Genomic DNA, 8,674 nt, shown 5'->3' on the forward strand with positions numbered 1-8,674 from the left:
CCCTTCCCTCTCCTCAAGGACTTCGCTGGGCCTCTGTTGGACCACCAAGTCCAGAGCTTTGCACTTTGTGGTGGTTCCGACTTCTGAACTGGCCCGTTATGATTCCCTGGCCTTTCCCAGTGGCTCCTGGAGGTGGGGAGCAAACGCTGGGGACTTGGAGTGACCTCCCCAGCTTAGCAATATCCCGAAGGGCTCTACACACGGGGCCAAACAGAGCTGGCCAGCAAGACCTCTCTGAGCCAGAGCACAGGCTGGCAAGACCCCAGTTAGAGTGCAAGCCAGTTGTGGCTTCCACCTCCTCCTGAGGGCAGAGGCACTGGCTCCATCACGGGCCAAAGAGGAAAAGAGAATGGAGAATGGATGGGGGGCAATTACGACAGATTCTTAGGTGCAGTGGGGGTGGGGCATGTCTTAGATGCACGCAAGAGCGTCAGTGTGGCCTGTCCCCTCAGCTGTGAGATGTGGCTGAGGTAGATCTCCCACTCCCAGGGCTGTGAGTGTGACTGGCACAGTGCCCGTCTGGTTAAGCCCAGAGTCCAGCAAGTGACAAGGACTTGGTTATCAATATTACTTTCCAGGAGTTGGCAGCGTAGGGGGCAGGGTGTTAAAGCCTAGAGGGCCAAGCCCCGGGGATGAACCCGCAGGGAGCTGGGAAGGCCCCAGTGAGAGTGCCTGGGCCCAGCAGCCTGCATCGCCCCTGTGGCTTTTCTTCCCCAGTCTTAAGACTGGAGGCTTTGTGGGGCAGGGCCAGGCTGGCCACCTGTGGGCCAGGCACTCAGCATGTCCTGAGAGCAAATGTCTGTGATGCACGATGCATGCCGTGGGCACTCAAAGCTGGCACCTGTGCCAGGTAAGCGCTGGGCTGCTTCGTCCTCCAAGGGGCATGAATTCAAGATCACATGTGATCACTACTGAGTCTTGTGCCACGCACGGCTGTGTGCGGCCCCCTCTCCAGACCTTCCCCACACCCACTCCCTATTGTAGACTAACGCCAAAGCAGAAGGCCTGAGAGGGGCTGGCCCCGGGTTACCGGGTGGGAATGGCAGCAGGGACTCGCTTTTGCTGTCTGGTCTGCTCCACCCCGTGCCAAGGCTCCTTTTCAGTGGCTCCTCCCATGAATGCCCCCCTCTTTAGGGGTGTAATGCCAACATGGCCTCCTCTTGTGACTAAGTAACACAATGAGAACGTAGTTCCTCAGGATGCCTAGACAGAGGGCCATACCCCATGGTCCTCAGCATTGATGGCCCATGAGCACCTTGTGGGTATAGTGCTGAAAGACCACACCGTCCTGGGTTTTTCCTAGCAGATGACGTCAGACTCCCTGGAGAGGAGCCACCTCCGTGTGTCACAAAGCTTTCTGTGTCATCCTCATGGTGCCAGGCCAGGGACAGGTGTGTCCAAACGTTAGTGGCTACGTTGGCTGGGTTTGTGTCAACTTGACACAGCCAGAGTCATTGGAAAGAGCCTCAGCTGAGAAAAAGCTTTGCATATGACTGGGCTATAGAATACTTTCTTAATTGGTGATTGATGGGGGAGGGCCCAGTCCATGGTGGGTGGGGCCACCCCTGGGCTGGTGGTCCTGGGTTCTATAAGAAAGCAGGCTGAGCAAGCCATGGGGAGCCAGCCAGTGAGCAGCTCCCTCTGCTTCAGCTCCTGCCTCAGGTTCCTGCCCCATTTGAGCTCCAGACCTGTCTTCCTTCAGTGATGTGGAAGCCAACCCTGAATAAACCGCTTCCTTCCTGATTTGCGTGGGTCATGCATTTCATCACAGCAGTATGGACCCTAACTGAGACAGTGGCTTTCTTGCCATCCTAAGGGCTTCTAGTCTCATATCAGCTTAAAGCTGTCTTCATCTGGATTTCATCGAAACCATTTCACGAGTCACTTTCACCTCATGTGAAATCCCAAATGTCCTCCCATGCGGGGGCAGCCTGGAGTGCTGGGACCCCTTTGGTACTGGATTGCCCCTCTAGGCTCTCCGGAGACCCTGTGCCTTTGGATCCTGGTCAACCATTGGGCTAATGAGCAGCCAGTCATGGAAGGCAGGGTCTCCGCCCACCCAGGCTCTGAAGCCCAGGGACCACCATGGAGTGGTGCAGACTTCCATGGAGTGCAGACTTCCATGGAGTTCCAGGCCCCTTCTGAACCTCATGCCTGCCTTCTGAGGAGTGACTTCATCTCTTGCTAGGCTGTTCCCTTAGCAACAGGGGGTCCCTTTGACAGTCTGTTTTCCTGAGAGATGCTCTTAGCCCAAACCCTTTCACTCAGTGAGTGAGTCACTGCAGGGGTGTGGAGCACAGGTTCCAGGGGCAGGGAACCTCCTACAGCCTGAGCTGTGCCCTCACCCTGAGCCTACTAGGCTCCCGCAACCCCGTCCCTACAGGTCTGTTGTCTGTCCCCCCCCCCCCCCCCCGCCACGACACAGGTCCTAATCCATTGAATTGGGCTTCTCCACCCTCTCTGCCTCCTCCTTGCTTTTTCTACCTCCTGACTTGTCTCTTCCCTCCAACACACCAGCGACTCACCCGCCTTTCCCCTTGCAGCTCAAGCACCTGTGCTGACATTTAATGTTCTTAATATAGGCCTTGGTGACAGAGGCCCGAGAGCAGAGTTTCCACGCTGATGGAGAGGGGACTCCCACCGCCCAACTCTGACCTGAGTACAGAAACTCTCGCTCCCCCAGTGAGGGGAGGGCTGCAGCAGGTCCCACAGACCACGTGGCATTCGACGGCTTTTCCTCTTCTTTGTAGCATTCTCTCTCCAGGGGACCAAGGACAATGGCAAAACCGTCTACCACGGGTCAAGTTCATCCAGTGTTTCCATCAAGTCCTGCCCAGGGAGCCTGTGCCCCAAGGTTGGTGTTAGCATGCCACTGTCAGCCCTCCTCCTGCCAGGGTGGAAGGGGAGCTTCAGATAAGCTTCAGGTTAGCTGCCATGGGTAAAGCAGCGTCTCGGTGAGCTGAACGCCGGGCCTTACAGGCCTGGCTGGCTGAGGAAGAGGGCGGGTCATGGGTAGGGGCATCCTGAAGGATCCTGGGGGGGGGTGGAGAGAGGGGACAGGGTTAGAGTAAGGAGGGTCTCAAGAGGAGGGGGAGGACTGAAAGCCAGACAAGGGTCACATGTCTCAGCAAGGTGGCACTGTTGGTGACCAAGGAAGCCATGGTTTGGTGAAGGGTAGGAGAGGACACTAGGTATTCTAAGCAGTGGTCTAGAAGGGAGGAACAGATAAGCGATGAAGACTCAGGGTTCCTGTTTGCTCAGTCTGTAGGCACAGAGCTTATTGATGAGAGGCACCGGGACAGGCCAGGGCCCCAGTCTGGTCCTGGCGTGGCTAGCTTGAGCAAAAGAAGCCCCACCCTTTAAGAGGAGGCATTAGTGGCTGCCTGCAGGAAGGATGTTGGTTCAACTGGAGGAGTTGTAACTGTAGTAGTCCTGGGGAAGGGGTTGAGGAGCACAGAGGAGGTCGGAGTGATTGTGGCCTCCTTGTCGCCTGGACACATACCCAAGGCAAACAATTGAAAAGAAGCAAAGTTTGATTTGGACCCTGTGGCCAGCTGGCGTCCATTGCTTTGGTCTGAGGTATCATGACAGACCCCGTGGTAAAGGAAGGGGCCATTTCATGGGAGCCAACAAGTGGGGTGGGGGTTCTCAGAGTCCCAATATAATCTTCAAAGTCTCCTAATGACCTACTTCCTCCAAATAGACTCCACCTCCTAAAGGCTCATCCACCTAGCAATAGCGCCACCAGCTGGGGAACCAAATGAACAACACCGGAACTTTGGGAAAAACAGTTCAGCTCCGATTATCAGCTGGGAAGACTGATGGGGGGTGGACAGGACTCGGAGGGCTAGGCAGTGATGGGAGCCAAAGCATCGGGGGATCTTGCAATCTTGTAATGACAGTTCCACCCTTCTGCACCAAACAGATGCCTTGTGGGATATGTCCCAGGCACTCTCAGTGCTACTGAGGTGACCCCTCAAATTGCCCATTGCAACCTGTCTCCTGTTGTGTGTGTGTGTGTGTGTGTGTGTGTGTGTGTGTGTGCATTTTCCAATTTTTCTTTTGGTAACTGTGTTTCTGTGTATGTGTGCTCTTCCCTGGAGATCACCTCATGGTTGAGGCATGCGTCCCTTTATAAATTCCACATCTAGTGACATCACATTGGCAGCTGAAGATGGGAGTGTTTACACCACAGAAATTGCCCAGAGCTCCTCATCAAGATTGCTTCCCCTGGGGAAACTGGTGTTTTGTATTGCTCCTTATGCCTCAGAAATCTTGACTTGGTTAATGCAAGAAGAAATAGACACATTATATACATATGTCATATTATCATATGTATATGGTAAGATAAAAATAAAGTAAAGGGAAAATTCACGTTATGCGATTATTTACCTAGGAAATTTGGAGGAACAAGCAGGAACTATTACAATTAATCAGGAATTCTGTAAATGCTGACTTAAAAGAAATATTAAAAAATCAATGGCTTTCTTGTGTACCCACATTAATCACGGGGAATGTATGATGGGGAAAAGATAACATTCAAAAGAGCAACAAAGAGAAAATATCCCAGAACAAGTTCGGTCATAAATGCGTGAGGCGAAAACTTCACATGAAAATGAGAATTGACTGCATAGAAACACGGCCGGCTGGGTCGGTGGAAAAGAAGATTAAAAATTGTCAATTCCATTAAGATTAATCCATACATTTAATTCAGTTCCAATGAAATCCCAAATGTATTTTCTTGCAACATCAGTTCATTGGGAGTTATAAATAGACAAGAACGGCTAAGAACATCTTAATAAATGAAATTGATCAGGGCAGGAGGAACTTCTAAGGTCAGATATTTAAATGCAGATGTCCAGAGGCATACCACTGCCCACTGTCCAATCTGTTCTAAAATAGCTCCCATCCACAGACAGACTCAGATCAGATTTGTTTAATAAATTGCTTCATTCTGGGGTTGCAGCTGAGCTGGTAGAGCACTTTTGAGGAGGCACCAAACCCTGAGGTCTATCCCGGCACCACAAAAGCTGGGCATGGTGGTGCACACCTGTAACCCCAGCACTTGGGAGGTAGAGGCAGGTGAATCAGGAGTTCAAGGCCAGCCTGAGCTATGTGAGACCCTTTCTCAAAATGAAAACAAAAGCAAGCTAACAAACAAAAACAGCCTAGTGCGTTAATGAGTGAACGAGTAAGCCAAAATGCATTGTAGATTTATATAATAAGACAAAACAGTAAAATCGGCATAATTAAACAAATGAGCCGGCGCAGGAAAGTAACTGAGGTGTGCATAGCCATTTATTATATAATGAAAGTGGCATTTCAAATCAGTGGGGGAAACATAAATTATTTAATAAATAGTGCTGGACTAGTCGGTTAACCATTTGAAAAAATAAAGTTAGACAATTGGATGCATATTAGCAACTGGGTCTGTTAAGGGAGTCGTTGCCTCAGCATGATGGGATGTGATGGGCCAGTGTGGGGGCACAGGCCTATGATCCCAGTACTCAGGGTGGGGAGGCAGGAGGATTGCAAATTGGATTTGGCTAGACTGCTGGCCACCCACTTGTGCACACTCACCAAGCCCTGAGGTCGGTCTGAGTGTTGGGGCTCCAGGCGCAGTGCTACCATGCCCACCATTTTTGTTTGTTTGTTTTCGAGACAGGGTTTCTCTGTAGCTTTGGAGGCTGTCCTGGAACTAGCTCAGGAGACCAGGCTGGTCTCGAACTCGAAGAGATCCGCCTGCCTCTGCCTCCTGAGTGTTGGGATTAAAGCATGGGCCGCCACCGCCCGGCTTCATGCCCAACTTTTTAAAGTGGGCAGCAGAGATCCAGGCTCAGGCCCCCATGCTCCTGCAGCACACACTTTCCCACTGACTTATCTCCCAGCCCCATTTTAGGCCTTTGTTTTAGAACATCCCCCGAGAGGCTGGGAGATAGCTCAGTGGGTGACGTGTGTGGTGCCAGCATAAGGAGCTAACAAAAGCCCAGAGCAGTGACTTCAGCTGTCATTCCAGCACCAGAGAGGCAGCCTGGGCAATTCTCGAGGCTTGCTGGGCAAGATGGGCTCTAGGCCAAGTGAGGGACCCAGTCTCTAAAGGGAAGGGGGGGTCACCTGAGGAATGGCACCTGAGGGTGAGCCTGGCCTCCACATGCACACACTGCACATGACCCTGCAGATACACACACGAACATAGACATAGTTTCATATTTATAGCAAAAATGGTGAGTACAATACCCAAATACTCTTTATTGCAACTTAACAATCCTCTTTGAACCTCTATGATTTGTTTGTCTCTTTCATACACGATGTACACATAATACACAGCTATCTCTGTGTGTAAATATGTACATGTGAGTGGATGTGTCTATATGTAAATACATGCTCACACACACTCACACACGCCCATGCACACACTCCCACAGAACACACACTCATACACTCTCACACACACATACTCTCTCAAACACATGCACACTCGTACGAACTCCCACACTCATACAGATCACACTAACACACTCTCACACACTCACACTCTTACACACACTCCCACACACACACATCTTTTGCTCCTAGAGAACCCAAGGTTATTTGTAGCTGTGACTTATCTTCCTTTACAGACATTCATGGAGTATTCCCTGAGAACAAGGGCTACCCTTTCCAATCTAAGTTGGTTTATTAAGAAATATGAAAGCATAAATACTACAGAGCTCTTATTTCCCCAGGTTCTTATTGCAATCTTCCTAGCTGTCCAAATCATGCCATTTATACCTATTTTGTTTATGGTCTAGGGTCCAACCCAAGTTTGTTTATCATGTTTGGTTGTCATCTGTGTTTGCCAGGTTTTTGTTGCTGTGATAAAATACCAAACATGGCCAAGGGCATCTTACAAAAGAGTTTATTTGGGCTCAAGTTTCCAGAGAGTTAGAGTCCACAATGGTAGAGGAGGCGTCAAAGCAGATGCAGGGAGCTGGTGGCTCATACCTCAACTACATCCAAGAAGCAGAGAAAGAGCAGGATGTAGAGCAAGACTATAAATCCCCAGTGACACACTTCCTCCAGCAAGGCTGCCCCTCCCAAAGCTTCTATTGCTTCATAAACAGCGCCACCTGCTGGGAACCAGATGTTCAAGTACATGAGCCTATGGGGCACATTTCTCATTCAAGTTACCACAGTCATTTTACAAAGGTGATATTGGATACTGTTGCATACCTGTGATCTCAGTACTTTGTTGGTGGAGGAAGAAGTATTGGGAGTTCAAGGCTGTCCTCTGCTACATAGCAAGTTGGAGGCTAACCTGAGCTACATGAGATCTTAGTTCCAAAAAGTCTCAAGCAAGACCAAACAACACTAAACAAAAACTAAAGGAGCTTGCATGGCAGAGTGAAACCAGAGCTTGAGTTCTCCTTTGTTTTATAATTTTTTTTAAATTAAGGCAAAATTCCTCTAACAGGAACTTTAAAAGAGTCAGAATGGTGATGTTAACCATTTAATAGCATGCAATTCAGCTAAACTTAGCAAACTTACAACATGGTAAAACATCCATCGTGTACGTCTAGAAGCTTATTATCCACTAGGTACCCATTCCTCATTCCCAAGATTCCCTTCTGCCTCTGTCTAATCTAGACATTTCATAGAAATTGAATCATTGAACATGTTGCCTTTTCATGGTTGTGAGTTTGTCCAAGTTTTGTGTTTTCTAGATTCATTCATGCGGCAGCATGTCTCAGAATTCTATTACTTTTCATGGATGAATAGCATTCTCTTGCATGGATATTCTACCATTTGTTTATCCATCCATCAGTTGATGGTGTTGGGTTGTTTACTCTTTTTTGACTTGTAAACAGTGATGTTACAGACTTTTGTTTTGTTTTGTTTGGAGACAAGTTTTCTCTGTGTAGCCCTGGTTATCCTCAAACTCACTCTGTAGACCAGGCTGGCCTCAAACTCACAGAGATCTGGCTGCCTCTGCCTCCTAGGGCTGAGATTAAAAGTGTGCACCACTGGATGCCCCTCAACTGAAGAATGGATAAAGAAAATGTGGTACAATTACACAGTGGAGTACTACTCAGTGGGGAAAAGCAATGGAATCTTGAAATTCATAGGCAAATGGATGGAACTAGAAGAAACCATCCTGAGTGAGGTAACCCAATCACAAAAAGACAAACATGATATGTGCTACTCATATATGGATATTAGACGTAGAGCAAAGGATTATCAGCCTACAATCCACACTGCCAGAGAAACTAGGAAGCAAAGAGGACCCTAGGAGAGACATACATGGTCCCCTGGAGAAGGGGAAAGGGACAAGATCTCCTGAGCAAATTGGGAGCATAGGGGAAGGGAAGAGGGAGCTAGGAGAAAGATAAGGGGAGAAAAGGAGGGGAGAGGAGGACATGAGAGAGCAGGAAGGTTGAGTCAGGGGAAGAATAGAGGAGAGCAAGAAAAGAAATACCATAATAGAGGGAGCCATTGTAGGTCTAAAGAGAAATCTGCCACTAGGGAAATGTCCAGAGATCTACAACGATGATATCAACTAACACTCTAAGCAATAGTGGAGAGGCTACCTTAAGTGCCCTTCCCTGATAATGAGATTGATGACTACCTTATATGTCATCCTAGAGCCTTCATCCAGTAGCTGATGGAAGCAGAAGCAGACACCCACAGCTAAACA

At 49.1% G+C, this 8,674-nt stretch overlaps 1 long non-coding RNA gene across 1 annotated transcript; it reads left to right on the plus strand.

Annotated features, from left to right (window-relative positions):
* Positions 1-2,201: 2,201 nt before the first annotated feature.
* Positions 2,202-4,450, plus strand: LOC121136028. The gene is made up of 3 exons (XR_005873159.1): positions 2,202-2,383; positions 2,583-2,854; positions 4,152-4,450. It is a non-coding gene; the product is annotated as an uncharacterized LOC121136028 (long non-coding RNA).
* The last annotated feature ends 4,224 nt before the right edge of the window (positions 4,451-8,674 follow it).

The sequence above is a fragment of the Mesocricetus auratus genome, unplaced genomic scaffold, assembly GCF_017639785.1.
Source record: "Mesocricetus auratus isolate SY011 unplaced genomic scaffold, BCM_Maur_2.0 Super-Scaffold_100047, whole genome shotgun sequence".
NCBI lineage: Eukaryota > Metazoa > Chordata > Mammalia > Rodentia > Cricetidae > Mesocricetus > Mesocricetus auratus.